General features: G+C 37.6%; 1 long non-coding RNA gene across 1 annotated transcript in view; it reads right to left on the bottom strand.

Moving 5' to 3' along the window:
• Positions 1-10,092, bottom strand: part of LOC125244112 — a 53,234-nt gene extending 43,142 nt beyond the window's left edge. The window contains exon 1 of the long non-coding RNA XR_007179227.1: positions 9,840-10,092. This is a non-coding gene — a long non-coding RNA (uncharacterized LOC125244112). The remainder of the gene's footprint in view (positions 1-9,839) is intronic.
• Between the last annotated feature and the right edge of the window lie 3,873 nt (positions 10,093-13,965).

Here is a 13,965-nt window from a genome sequence, read left to right as displayed (position 1 = left end):
ATGGGTAATAGATTCTCTAGAGACCTATGAGGGGCTGCAAACGGTCAGCAGGGCAGTGCTCTAACCATTAACCCTTGAGTGAAGCTCACACCTCCACACAATCAGAGCTTGTTACGAGCTATTCCAGGTCAAAAAACTCATATGTTCTTGTTCTGACATCCGAGATTCCATCGGAGACTCTCATATCAAAGCACTCGCTTGCCGGCAGGCTTGTTCGCCTACATGCGTAACGATGGATCCTCCAGCCCCGCGTTATTCGTCCTCTGCGCTGATGTGAAGAGTCGAGCGTAAAATGGAAGCGATTTATTAACGAACCATTAGGGACTGCTTTATAAATGCCCCTTCCCAGCATGCTCGGCGGGTGGTGTGGCCAGGCGGATTAGGCCATGCCGGTTTCGGTGACATGAGAAAGGAAGTTCCCCGCCGTGCGTGTGAAGAGCGGCAAGGGAAACACAAAGCAGGGGCCGCCCTTTCCCCCTGCTCGCTACAGGGCCCTGGGTTCCAGGGGCCTCACAATGGGCTGAAGGGACATGAATGAGCTGGCCAGGCCGGTGGCAGTGGAGGTGGCTGGGTGACAGGGTGTGAAAGGGGCCACGGAAGAAGAAGAGCACAATGGCCCAGATAATGAGGTAGATTCCACGGGTCAGCAAAGCATTGCATTCACCTCCAGAGGTTCACACACACACACACAGATACACACTCATACCTGTGGGACTCTTGCCGCCCGTTCTCCATTCACAAAAATCAGCCATGAGGTTTGTGAGAAAGTTTCCCCCCAAAAAAGATACGAGTCGGGCTATGTGTATTGTGGCACCTCCTTGGCTTGTTTTCCAGTCATAAATAAAAGTTCTATATTTGCATTGATGGTTTCATGAAGAACATTGAACATTCATGGACATTTTCCATTGCACAAAAGGTTCTTAGATTATTAAAATGTTCTTAAAGGATTAGTTCACTTCAGAATTAAAATTTCCTCAATTTCCTCAGCCCCATGTCATCCAATATGTTTGTTTTTCTTTCTTCAGCCAAAAAGAAATTAAGGTTTTTGAGGAAAACATTCCAGGATTTTTCTCCATATAGTGGACTTCACTGGGGTACAATGACTTGAAGGTCCAAAGTGCAGTTTCAGTGCATTTTAAGGGTCTTATCTAGCTAAACGATCAGTTTGTTTTTCTTAAAAAAAAATAAAAATGTATATACTTTTTAACCACAAATGCTCGTTCTCTGTAATCCGTCACGCATTACGTAATCACGTTGGAAAGGTCACGCGTGATGTAGGTGGAAGTAATGCGTTAGGGCGAAAAACTCCATCTCATTTTCTTCTCCAACTTCAAAATCATCCGACATTGTATTTTTACCTTTTTTTGTAAAGGCTGTTTAGCTTAGTCTTTGCACGTTTGCTTTGGATCGGTACTTTCGCCTACATCACACATGACCTTTCCAATGCGATTACGTAATGCATGGCGCATCGTAGAGCAGCGCAAGAAGAGCATCTGTGGTTTAAAAAAGTAAATAAATTTGCTTTTTTTTTTTTTTTTTAGAAAATGGCAGATCATTTCGCTAGAGAAGACCCTTATTTCTCGGCTGGGATCGTGTAGAGCCCTTTGAAGCTGCATTTAAACTACAATTTGGACCTTCAACCCATTGTTCCCCAGTGAAGTCCACTATATGGAGAAAAATCCTGGAATGTTTTCCTCAAAAACATTCATTTATTTTTCGACTGAAGAAAGAAAGGCGTAAACTTCTTGGATGATATGGGGTTGAGTAAATTTTAATTCTGAAGTGAACTAATCCTTTAACACTAAAGGTTCTTTTAAGAACTGTTCACTGAAAGGTTCTTTGGGGAACCCAAAAATGATTCTTCTATAGCTTTGCTATGAAACACCCTTTTGGAACCTTTATTTTTAAGAGTGAAGATGCATGTTTATTTGAACAAACTGCTGCATCATAACCAAATGAAATAAAGACAAGTAGTGACTTGAAGGACAAGCCGACACGACATGTACCTGCAATTTGCGAAAGGAAAAACAAAATTTTGGACTGCTTTTCTGCACTGACAGATTGCCATCAGGCTGTTTAGGACAAAGTGTGGCAGATCCAGTTTAACCGACAAATCAGGCTGCAGTCTAAGCATAAGGGGAAGGATTAGCCAAACTGAATGGCTGAAAGAAACTCAAGGCTATCAAATAGCACATGTTCGTGCAGCGCTGTGCAAAATAGCCACATTAAGGGCTTTAGACAGGGGAATTGGCGCATATAATGCTTTTAGTATGGAGCTTTTGTCATTCATTTCAGTTCAGGTGATTCCAAACAAGCACTGAGCAGCCACATAGGAGCCGGGTGTTAAAATGGTTGTCATCCAACCTCCCTCATCGGCCTACTTCAGATAACCGATTCACACTAAGTGCGAGCCATCAAAATTAGACTCGGTCACTAGGAAGCGCCTGCCATCGGTATCATCATAATCCTCCTCAGGAACATGAGGAACATAGCATAGATGCCCAGACATTGTGCTCTCCGGCTGGATAGGCCGTGAGATAATATGGACAGACAAGATACGCCTCCTCACTCTAGACGGGGCCTTTACAGCGCTCTTAATCTAATTAAGTAAATAACTTTATAAGTGATCACCTCTGTGACAAAACACTACTGAGAAAGCTAATTTGCTTCTTCCCCAGTGCAACAGATAATGCTGTTTTATTACACAAAGGTCACAAGGGAAATTAACTTCTCTCCAACAAGCAGATAAAAAGAGAATGCACAGGCACCCGGAATAACAAGTGCATACTGATTACATTCAACCCGGTGAGTCCCAGATGGGTTACAACAAGTGACCTTTCTCTAAGCTCCTACGAAAATGGGATATGCAAACGTCAACTCGCCAACAGCGCATGTGAGCCGGTGTTTATGGGTAAAGTAATAGGGAAAGGCAAGAACTACAAGGTAGATTGCAGGGATTGTTCATTTGTCGGTGTTAGACCGCATTTTGGGAAAGAAATAAGAAGAAAAAAGATTTTGTTTTTCCACAGAAAACACCTGAATGAATGCACAATATGTTTTCTGCTCTTTTTGATGTGTTGAGTTTGTCTGATGTTTAGACTGAGATTAATCCATGGTGCTAAAGCTATTGTCTCTGTTCACCTTAAAAAAGGAAGACATTTAAACGAGTAAGAAACTGTTTTCTTACTCTCTTTGAGAGATTTGTGAAAATTTTCTCACCATCATTAGATTAAAAAAAAAGCTTCAAGTTTTATTGAAACTGCTGATATATATGCTTGAAATGTATGTAATCTATACAGATGAAACTGAATCCTGCTTATCATGGATTATGTACATCAAATCAAAAACACTTGTGTTTTTGAAAGGTCTCTTATGCTCACCAAGTGTGCATCTTTTTGATCAAAAATACAGTAAAACATGAAAAAAAAATTTTTTTATTTTAATTTAATGTATTCATGTGGCAAAGACGAATTGTCATCAGCCATTACGTCAGTCTTCAGTGTCACATGATCCTTCAGAAATCATAATATGCTGATTTGGTGCTCAATTTCTTAACATCATCAATTAAATAAATTGTGCTACTTAATATTTTGTTGAAAACTGTGATACATTTTTTTCCCAAGATTCTTTGATGAACAGAAAGTTCAAAAGAACAACATTTATTTGAAATAGACATTTTTTGTAACAATGTAAAAGTCTTTACTGTCACTTTGATCAGTTCAATGCATTCTTGCTGAATTACAGTAGTCATTTCTTTAAAAAAAAATGGGTAGCACTTTATTTTATAGTCCTGTTCCCCATGCACATACTATGTAGATGATAGTAATGGCAATAACTATGTAAACCTAAACCTAACCCATGAAGTTACCTTATATTACCCAATACTTTCTTAGGTAAGTACACTGTAAGTGCATATAAGTGTAAATTAAATGCAACCAAAAAAAAAAAAAATTCACACTGACCCGAAACTTTTGAATGGTTGTCTATGTTCTGATACTAAGACATAAATTTATATAAATCTGATAGATCTGATAGATTAAACATCTAAACGGACCTTTTGGGGCTCTGAATGTGAAACTTTGCAGTGTCGTGACAATATCTCCCTGAACTATTGCATGTTTCAATCAATGCGGGCTGGAGTAAATAAAAAAGCAGGGGGGAAGATTCACCGTCATTGATCGCGGCTCAACACAGACCCTGCTGACAATCTAGGGTTTGCGCCAGTAATGTCCGCAGTCATCGACAAAATCAATGAAACTCATCCTTTCAATAGCATCCAATTATTAGCACAAAGTAAAGGCAGCCATCCCTGATAAATCACAAATACTTCATTGAGAAGACACTGACAAGATAAATGTTAATTGAAATGCAAATAATGTTCAGCTTACAAACAAGCTGCACCGTGAACAGTCAAAGTCAAAAGAATTGTTCAAATATGAAATGAAGATCAGGTGGAGTTTCATTAACTTTAATCTCAAGAACATCAATTAAATTATTAGAAGTTACAATTTTTGTATCTCTCAAGACTAAAATAATGAAAATATCCTTCTCTAACTATTGTTTGTGTGGCAACTGTTTCCGAGCTGTGATTCTGGCATGTGCAGTGAAATTCCACCCTTCACCACAAGTGATCTTGATAACACAGTACATCTTCCATTCTAATCATCATTAATATCTCATCACAGTTTGTGTTAATTAAAAAAGCTACAAGGCTGATGAGTGTTAAATGTGATGTGGCTGGATCTTATATTCATTGGCTTGGCTCGTCCCATCTTTAAGTAATTTTATAAATGTGCCAAACATAATCAGATAAAACAGGATGGCAACTTTTCTTTTTTTTTTAACAGAACCATCAAGCTACCGAGAGGAACATACAAAAAAACAACAGTTGTGACAGATGTGATTAGATCATTATTATTGTCTACACTTGCTTTGGCAAACTTTTTGATCATAATAAATCTTCCATAAATCCTACATAAAAGTCAGATTCAGAGTTTAATTATATTACCTACTAGAAAGCATAGTGGAAAAGAACATACGGCACAATTATTTAAAGGGTTAGTTCACCCAAAAATGAAATTTCTGTCATTAAGTACTCACCCTCATGTTGTTCCAAACTTGTAAGACCTTCGTTCATCTTCGGAACACAAATTAAGATATTTTTGATGAAATCCGTGAGCTCTTTGACTCCTCAATAGACAGCAATTTAATTACCATTTTCAATGCCCAGAAAGGTAGTAAAGACATCATTAAAATAGTCAACATGACTGCAGTGGCTCAACCTTAATTTTATGAAGTGACGAGAATACTTTGTGTGCAAAAGTAAAACAAAAATAATGATTTTATTTAACAATTTATTCAACAAAAGTCGTTATTTTTGTTTTGTTTTTGCACACAAAAAGTATTCTCGTCGATTTTTAAAATTAAGGTTGAACCATTGCACTCACGTTGACTGTTTAATAGGGGTGTGACGAGATCTCGTATCATGAGATCTCGCGAGACTAAAATTTGACGAGATTTCTTGTCGAGGCGAAAAGTAGTCTCGTGATGTTGCCATGACAGAGTGGTTAGGATGATTAGGAAAGAATATGCCACCGCTACGTTTACATTACGCCTCCACTGTCATTTTGGTTTGTATTTAAATAAAAAACATTTAATTCAGTTGGATAACGGTCCTCGCCGCTCCATATTTACAGAGTTACGCGCGATCGATGAAAGTGAAAGTAAACGCGCGCGCATTCAAACACGATTTCAGTACCCCTCATTTTGAAAGCGGCTCCCTGATGAATGCAAATATCTCTCAATATGAAAGCTATTTTAGGCTGGGCAGTGTAGTTGAAACCATCTCTTAGCTCTGTATCAAAGAAAAAATTGGTCTTATTTGCACTTTGAATATTGAGAGAGTGTGATTATGGTTGCCTTTATTGTAAAGTGTTACCATAAAAATGAATAACAGTTTTCTCTTAATCTTATTAAGCACAAACAGTAAGGTTTCATTTGTTAACATTAGTTAATGCACTGTGAACTATCATGAACTAACAATGAATGACTATTTTTATTAACTAACATAGATTAATAAATACTGTAGCAAATATATTGCTCATTGTTAGTAGATGTTGGTTAATACATTAATGTTAATGAATGAGACCTTATTGTAAAGTGTTACCATTTTTACTTATACTGTTTTTATTTCTATGATCAGTTTGTGGAAAGAAGTTCAGGTAGGAGGTCAAAAGTTGTAGCTCATAAATCATGTACAGTAAGATCTGAAGAGACTGAAATCATACAGAAGAGAAGTCAGTCCGTTGAGTTAGTGGCAAAACATTTTACAGTGCTTGAGTATTGTTGTCTTTTACTGCATATGATAAATCATACTCAGAAAGTAGAACTGAAATGACATTCATTACAAGATGTTTAGTTAAAACATTTCAAATACACTTGCAGAATATTTTTTCTAGTCATGTATTTCGCCATTGAGGATTTCTTAAAAATAGTGTGTAAAAATCTTGTCTCGTCTCGTCTCGTCTCGTGAACTCAATCTCGAGTCTCGTCTTGTCTCGTGAGCTACCTGTCTCGTCACACCCCTACTGTTTAATGATGTTTTTAATACTTTTCTGGAACTTGAATATGGCAATTATGTTGCTTTCTATGGGAGATAAAAAACCTCTCGGATTTCATCAAAAATATCTTAATTTGTGTTCCAAAGATGAACGAAGGTCTTACAGGTTTGAAACAACATGCAAGGTGAGTAATTAATGACAGAAATTTAATTTTTGCATGAACTAACTTCAGACTATGACACTGGCATCATTAAAACACAAATGATAAAATTAAAAACATTCAGCATGCGCATGTGCAATATTTCATTAAGTCCACTTATATTAAGTAAATGTTGGTGAATATTTGAAGAAAAAAAAAATCAATAATTGATTTTGTAACTCATTATTATTATTATTTATATATTGAATATTGGTCAATAATTATTAAGCAGAGCATAAAAACAAAAATGATGTGTATTTATTCCATTTTAATTATTTCTTCCTTTTCAATTGGTACTATGACTTATTATTAGAGTTACATTTCCAACTTTGAAAAGGTTCTTACATGATTTGTGATCTAAATTAATATTCGGTCATAACATTATAAAATCACTGACAAGAAATTAACCCTGCAAATTCTCCAGGAACTCAGTGCTTCTGCCAAAAAGCCCCAGTATTAGACTCGGTCAGACTCCATATGAACAGCATGAAAACATTTCTCCTGCATCTTCGCTAATGTTAAATATAGAGGCACTGTTTGTCTAACATTTTTGGCTAATGAGCCATGAAACACATTTGCTACTGTTGACCTAGTAATTTTAAGTAATATGGCTATTAAAAGCCATTATGTGTCAGTCAGCTGGAACAGAGTGGGGTTGAACTGTTCTCAGAGGGGTTTGAAGTACACTGGTAAATCAGATTGACTGAAGCAGCCTTGCTGTTAGCTCTGTGTGATAACCTGACTGAAGGTGTGCGGGCCGACCAGGGCTGGAAGTTTAATTTACATGCCACATATTAGGGGAGAAAGTTACCCTCTAAGATCACTATACCCAATAGTTTGCAGTAAAAGACAGTTTTGAACGCAAATACTGCGAGCATAAAATATTGCACGCATTTACCATATTCTTCTCCCGATTCTCCTTCATAAATGCAAACTCCCTCGAGAACCATCAGACGTTCCAAGAACTAATTCCCTTCCATATGCATGAACCTCGACCACACACACATCCATACACGCACTAATATCCTCCCAGACCTCATTAATACAGTGTTGTGGATGACTGCTCTACAGGGCCTGACTTAGAATCACAGTGGAAGGCAAGAAAATCAGATTAAACAATTAGTGTCAATTAGCCCCGGCCAAATCATTCCACAAACAATTGGTCTCTAGTGCCCTGCTTAATTACGAGCGACTCTCAGCGCCTTATCAAGAGCCTCGTCTGGCCCGTGATTCATGTCCGACTCTCCACTGTCCCGCAGGCACCATCAATTATCCTCCTGTAAACAAATCCTTGATAATAAATGACATGCCTTGCTGAGCTCTATTAGCATAGCCTTATTTATGCCTGCTCGCTAGTCCCACTGCAAAACTGCAAGTGATCATGAGGCCCTCCTGATTAGAGAGGGCCGGACACTGGGGGAAACTGTGAAACGATGAGGATGTTAATAGAAACACCAGACATCCTGGGCAGAAATGATGTAGTTTTTTTTTTTTTCTTCTGTTCAGCTATCAAAGTGATAAAGTTGTTCGCAATATTAAAGATTTAAAAATGATTCTATGGCTGTGTTTAGGTCCATTTTTTTACGCCCTTCACTCGCCAACTTCATTCCATCTCATTCACTTGGATGTACGTCATTGCTTACATTGCACGAGTGCCCACTACTGGCGGAATCCTTGCAATGGGTTTATATGGAATGCCCTTGATCTCTTGGAATCCACAATGGAGATGATTTATTATTTACAGTTTTTTTCCCCTTGTAAGCTTGTTTTACACACCATAGGCCTGTATGTATGCTTGGGCTGTTGGAGAAAATATAAAAAAAATATAAAACGCGACATCAGTTACGCTTTAAGTTGAATACGGAAGGCGGTCTGGCGGAAGCTTTATAACTTGTTAAATATGGATATTTTTCTTACACAAACGCATTGATTCAATAGGGTAAGCCTACAATAATGATTTATATTTTGAGCTGTTGGGTCGGATTTCGTGGGAAAATGGCTTACGTGATTCGTTCTTGTGTGTTATGCCACCCATGTCCTTAAAGGGTTAGTTCACCCAAAAATGAAAATTCTGTCATTTATTACTCACCCTCATGTCGTTCTACACCCGTAAGACCTTCGTTCATCTTTGGAATAGAAATTAAGATATTGTTGATGAAATCCGAATGGCTCAGTGAGGCCTCTATTGAGAGCAAAGCTATTCAAACTCTCAAGGTCCATAAAGGTACTAAAACATATTTGAAACAGTTCGTGTGAGTTCAATGGTTCTATCTTAATATTATAAAACGACAAGAATACTTTTTGTGAAAAACAAAATAAAGACTTTGCATCAACAATATATGGGCCGATTTCAAAACATTGCTTCAGAGCTTTACGAATCAGTGAATCGGAGCGCCAAAGTCATGTGATTTCAGCAGTTTAGCCGTTTGATAGATCAGAATCACTAATTCGAAACAAAAGATTCATAAAGCTCAGAAGCTTCATGAAGCATGTTTTGAAATCGGCCCATACAGATATTGTTGAAAAGTCGTTATTTTGTTTTGTTTTTTTTTTTTTTTGGCGCACAAAAATATTCTTGTCGTTTTATAATATTAAGATACCAGAACCACTGAACTCACACAAAGTGTTTCAAATATGTTTTAGTACCTGTATGGACCTTGAGAGTTTGAATGGCTTTGCTCTCAATGCAGGCCTCACCGAGCCATCGGATTTCATCAACAATATCTTAATTTGTGTTTCGAAGATGAACGAAGGTCTTACGGGTGTGGAACGACATGAGGGTGAGTAATAAATGACAGAATTTTCATTTTTGGGTGAACTAACCCTTTAACAGAAAACTAGGTCCGCCTACTTTCGTGTGTGGTTTATAGAGCAATAAATAGAGTTGCGTAGAATTTGAACTAGTGAGCTAGCTAGCATTTAACATGAACCGTTTTAAACGCGATCTCGTTAACGGTTAACCTCTGTCGAATCACCCATTGTCAAAACAAAGAACGTCGAACTGCGGAGAGTCAGTGAAAGTTACCAAGCCTCTGCCAAAAGCAAATACAAACCGCATCGGTAGACATGATGATACTTACTTGCTCTGGTGACCTTTTTCTGAAATAGTCTTTGTTGGAAATTACCGTCAGTGATGCTTGACAAGCGTGACAGATCCGCTCCCGTATGACGATCACATGTAACCATGAAGATTCATCCGCGCAGCACTGCCAAAGCACAGCTGACGTAAAAGAGCTAATACGCAAGTAACATTCAGTTTAATTTCAAACACAGATGTCGATAGAGAGGTCAAGGTTCCTAGTGCTGTTTTTTAATGTAACATTTCAAAAACGATAATATTCTATGCTGTATAGGCCGATACATATGGGCTACATAAGGACCTCATCACATCGCACTTTTTTTTCCAAACTTTTTGATCACCAGACAATTCTGTACAAAGACCACTAAGAAATAAAAATAAAGAAATCAAGGTAAATGTCACGTGTTTCCAGAATATTTTATTGTGTAATTTTAAACAATAGTTGCATTCCAAATGACGCACTATACACTATGCACTTGTACACTATGTAGGCCTACCTATGCACTATGTAGCCTATACTCATTCATGTAGGCTAGTGCGTAAAAAGTATAAGGTTATTTTAGGTGCGTCCCAATTCGCATACTTATGCTCTATTCTATTACGATTTTAAGTATAAATAGTGCGAGTAGTGCGTTCACATTGAAAATTACAAAAAGAAAAAGTAGGCCTACACTTTAAATACCCGGATGATGCACTAAATTAACGAGAAAAAAACCGAACATCGGAGTCTGACACCCCCTTCCCCTCCACTACGTAATTAAAGCTGCGACAGTTGAGTGCATGAAGTGTCCAACATTCCACACTTTGTTTTTTCTGTTAATTTAGTTCATTTTCAGTGTGAACACACTATTTATACTTTAAAACGTCATAGAATAGTGCATAAGTACGCGAATTGGGGTGCACCTCAAGTTTTTTAGGATCAAATATTTTTGGATTAAATTAAAATAGACATTGCTCTCCACAGAACGCTATTAAACATGTAGGCCTAGCCTACATAATTTGAGATTTACATAACTAGGAAATGATGACTTTCAGAAAAAATAAAAATGACAGAATTCTCTTGCGATGTATTCTGTTGGACATTGTTAGACACTTAAAATGAGTGAGAATCTGAAGTGTGTTTTATGGGAGTTTATTTTTGAAAAGTTTACAGGGCCATAGTGCCCACTAAAACAAACATACATGAAGTTTACCCTTCCATATCACCTCTTACCCATCATGAACTTACCCTGTTGGCTTTTACAAATACCAAATGAGGGGAGGAGCATAGCAATTGCTTCATTTCAGCTTGGTACAATGCTGCATATCATTCCTCACAAAATAAGATCCGCCAACACCCAAACCGACACTGATTCTTTGATGTACAGTGTAACCATGACAAAAAGCACACACAATCTCACACCCCCACGCACACATAAATACACGTGTTGCAGGGGGAGACAGCAGGCGTGATGACATGTTAAATTACCCTAGTGATGTATGGTTTAATGAACCCCCTTGTGTTGATCATGCTTCACATTAATCAGCCTGCTCCAGCAGATTCCCTTATTTTCTCAATGCTCCCCTGATAAACTGCAATTTCATTTAACCTTGGACAGCAACTTTAATAGCTTCCACAGGACAACTGTCAATACTTGCCTGGGTATACAGTGATTAAATTGCATGGCGAGAAGACTGTCCTGACTTCCTTTATCAAGCCCCTCCCTCATCCCTCCATTTCTCTCATTTTTACTTCTTCCTCAACATGATTTTTACTTAAGGATGGAAATGCGCATGGGTTTCGCAATGCAAAGTTGGACAATTTAATATATCATGACCATTCTCAGAGTACTTTTGGCATGTTAAAGGGTTAGTTCACCCAAAAATGAAAATGCTGTCATTTATTACTTACTCTCAAGCCGTTCTACACCCGTAAGACCTTCGTTAATCTTCGGAACACAAATTAAGATATTTTAGTTAAAATCCGATGGCTCCGTGAGGCCTTCATAGGGAGCAATGACACTTCCTCTCTCAAGATCCATAAAGGTACTAAAAACATATTTAAATCAGTTCATGTGAGTACAGTGGTTCAATATTAATATTATAAAGTGACGAGAATATTTTTGGTGTGCCAAAAAAAATAAATAAATAACGACTTATAAAGTGATGGCCAATTTCAAAACACTGCTTCAGGAAGCATCGGAGCACAATGAATCAGTGTATCGAATCTGCTGTTCGGAGCGCCAAAGTCACGTGATTTCAGCCGTTGGCAGTTTGACACGCGATCTGAATCATGATTCAATACGCTGATTCATAATGATCCGAAGCTACCTAAGTCATCACTAAATAAGTCATTTGTTATTTTGTTTTTTTGGCACACCAAAAATATTCTCGTCGCTTTATAATATTAATATTGAACCACTGTACTCACATGAACTGATTTAAATATGTTTTTAGTACCTTTATGGATCTTGAGAGAGGAAATGTCATTGCTCCCTATTCAGGCCTCATTGAGCCATTGGATTTCAACTAAAATATCTTAATTTGTCTTCTGAAGATTAACGAAGGTTTTACGGGTGTGGAACGGCATGAGGATAAGTAATAAATGACAGAATTTTCATTTTTGGGTAAACTAACCCTTTAATTAATGTGGCAATGCTAATGTATTTGGTCTTTGCAGATTAGATCTGCTACGAATGCTGTTGCAGTATCCTGTGGCATATCTAGGCAGGTGGAGCTGGGGGAGGTGGAGGGTTCCTGGGAACTTTAATAGCAGTAGGACTAGCAGAGAATGCTTACACATATCACAGATCTTATTTCATTTATAGGCAAAAATAAGGTGTTCAGCACCCCTGCTGGGACAAGTCGATTAAAGTGAAAATTGGAGCCAATGAAAAATCCAATAAAGAGCTAAGCATAATCTGATTAAATGCTCATTAGCTTGTATGTATTTACATATAATGTTCTAATGCACACAATCAAACTAAAGACATAATTTCTCATATCAGTTAAATCTTTATTTCCACTAAAGAACATGGTCATGTTTCTACTGCCAAAACTGATTTCATACATATTATTCATCTTGTAGGGTTTTTGTTCAGATTTATTTGTCAGATGAAACAATGCTGAGAACATCCGATTCAGGTTATTCAAAAGCAGTAGCGAGCCCAAATATGAGACCTTGGCATCTGATGGTACAAGAAGATTTGAACCGGCAATATTCCTGAGGTCTCAGTGGCATCTTATTGCAGTGCCTGGAGAAAAAAATAATAATTTGACACAAAAAGTATTTTAAACATGACAAACATTAGGTAGATCATAAAAACGGCAGCCAAAGCAAAATTTGTAGAGCTATTTAGTACAATGTACATTATAGGATTATTTTTCTAGAACAGGGACATCTTTTTGTTGCACTGACATGCCGCCAGATATCTCTAGTGTCTAGCTCTGCAGGTGCCTGCTGACCTCAGCACAGTTAGAGCGCAGTTCTGTCTGTGACATCTAAATTCTCTTCGTGTCAACTGAGCACAAATTATAAGCCAAGAGACATCAGCTGACTGATTAAAAACAAGTGTCAAGCTATGGAAGGACAAAGGAATGTCTGTGAATAAAAAAATAATCAATACACCTCCTTCCCCAAGTGAGCAGTGTATGAAGTAGCCTAGACTATACTTTGGAGGGCATTAATATAACATCATCAACTATATAATAAACATAGTTTAAATGTAATAATTGAGATGATCAGAGATTGTATAATTTGTATAATCGCAATTGACGGTTAATGTGATTTCACCGAGTACAACATGTTTCTGGATCAAAATCTTTGTCGATCCTGGAACAACATTATAATCAACCAATCAGATTTGAGGGACAAGTTTACAGTTTATGTCAAATTTAGACTCACAACCAGGGTTAGGTGCTTCTACATCAATGTTAATCACCTGTTATCTTTTAGAGATAAGTTATGGGTAGGGTTAGGTTTAGGGGTACGGATAGGGTTATTTTTCAGATAGGAATGTTGTTCCAGGATCAGTCAAATATGTTGATCCAGGAACATGTCTTGGCAAAAATCACGACAAAACAGGCCCAAAGAACACTGAATGCAACATTTTCAAATCTGAAACACTTTTATATGTGAAAATAAATTG

This window comes from Megalobrama amblycephala, linkage group LG13 (assembly GCF_018812025.1).
Source record: "Megalobrama amblycephala isolate DHTTF-2021 linkage group LG13, ASM1881202v1, whole genome shotgun sequence".
Taxonomy (NCBI): domain Eukaryota; kingdom Metazoa; phylum Chordata; class Actinopteri; order Cypriniformes; family Xenocyprididae; genus Megalobrama; species Megalobrama amblycephala.
The sequence above is the reverse complement of the archived record's forward strand: the minus strand, read 5'-3'. Positions and strand labels throughout refer to the sequence as shown.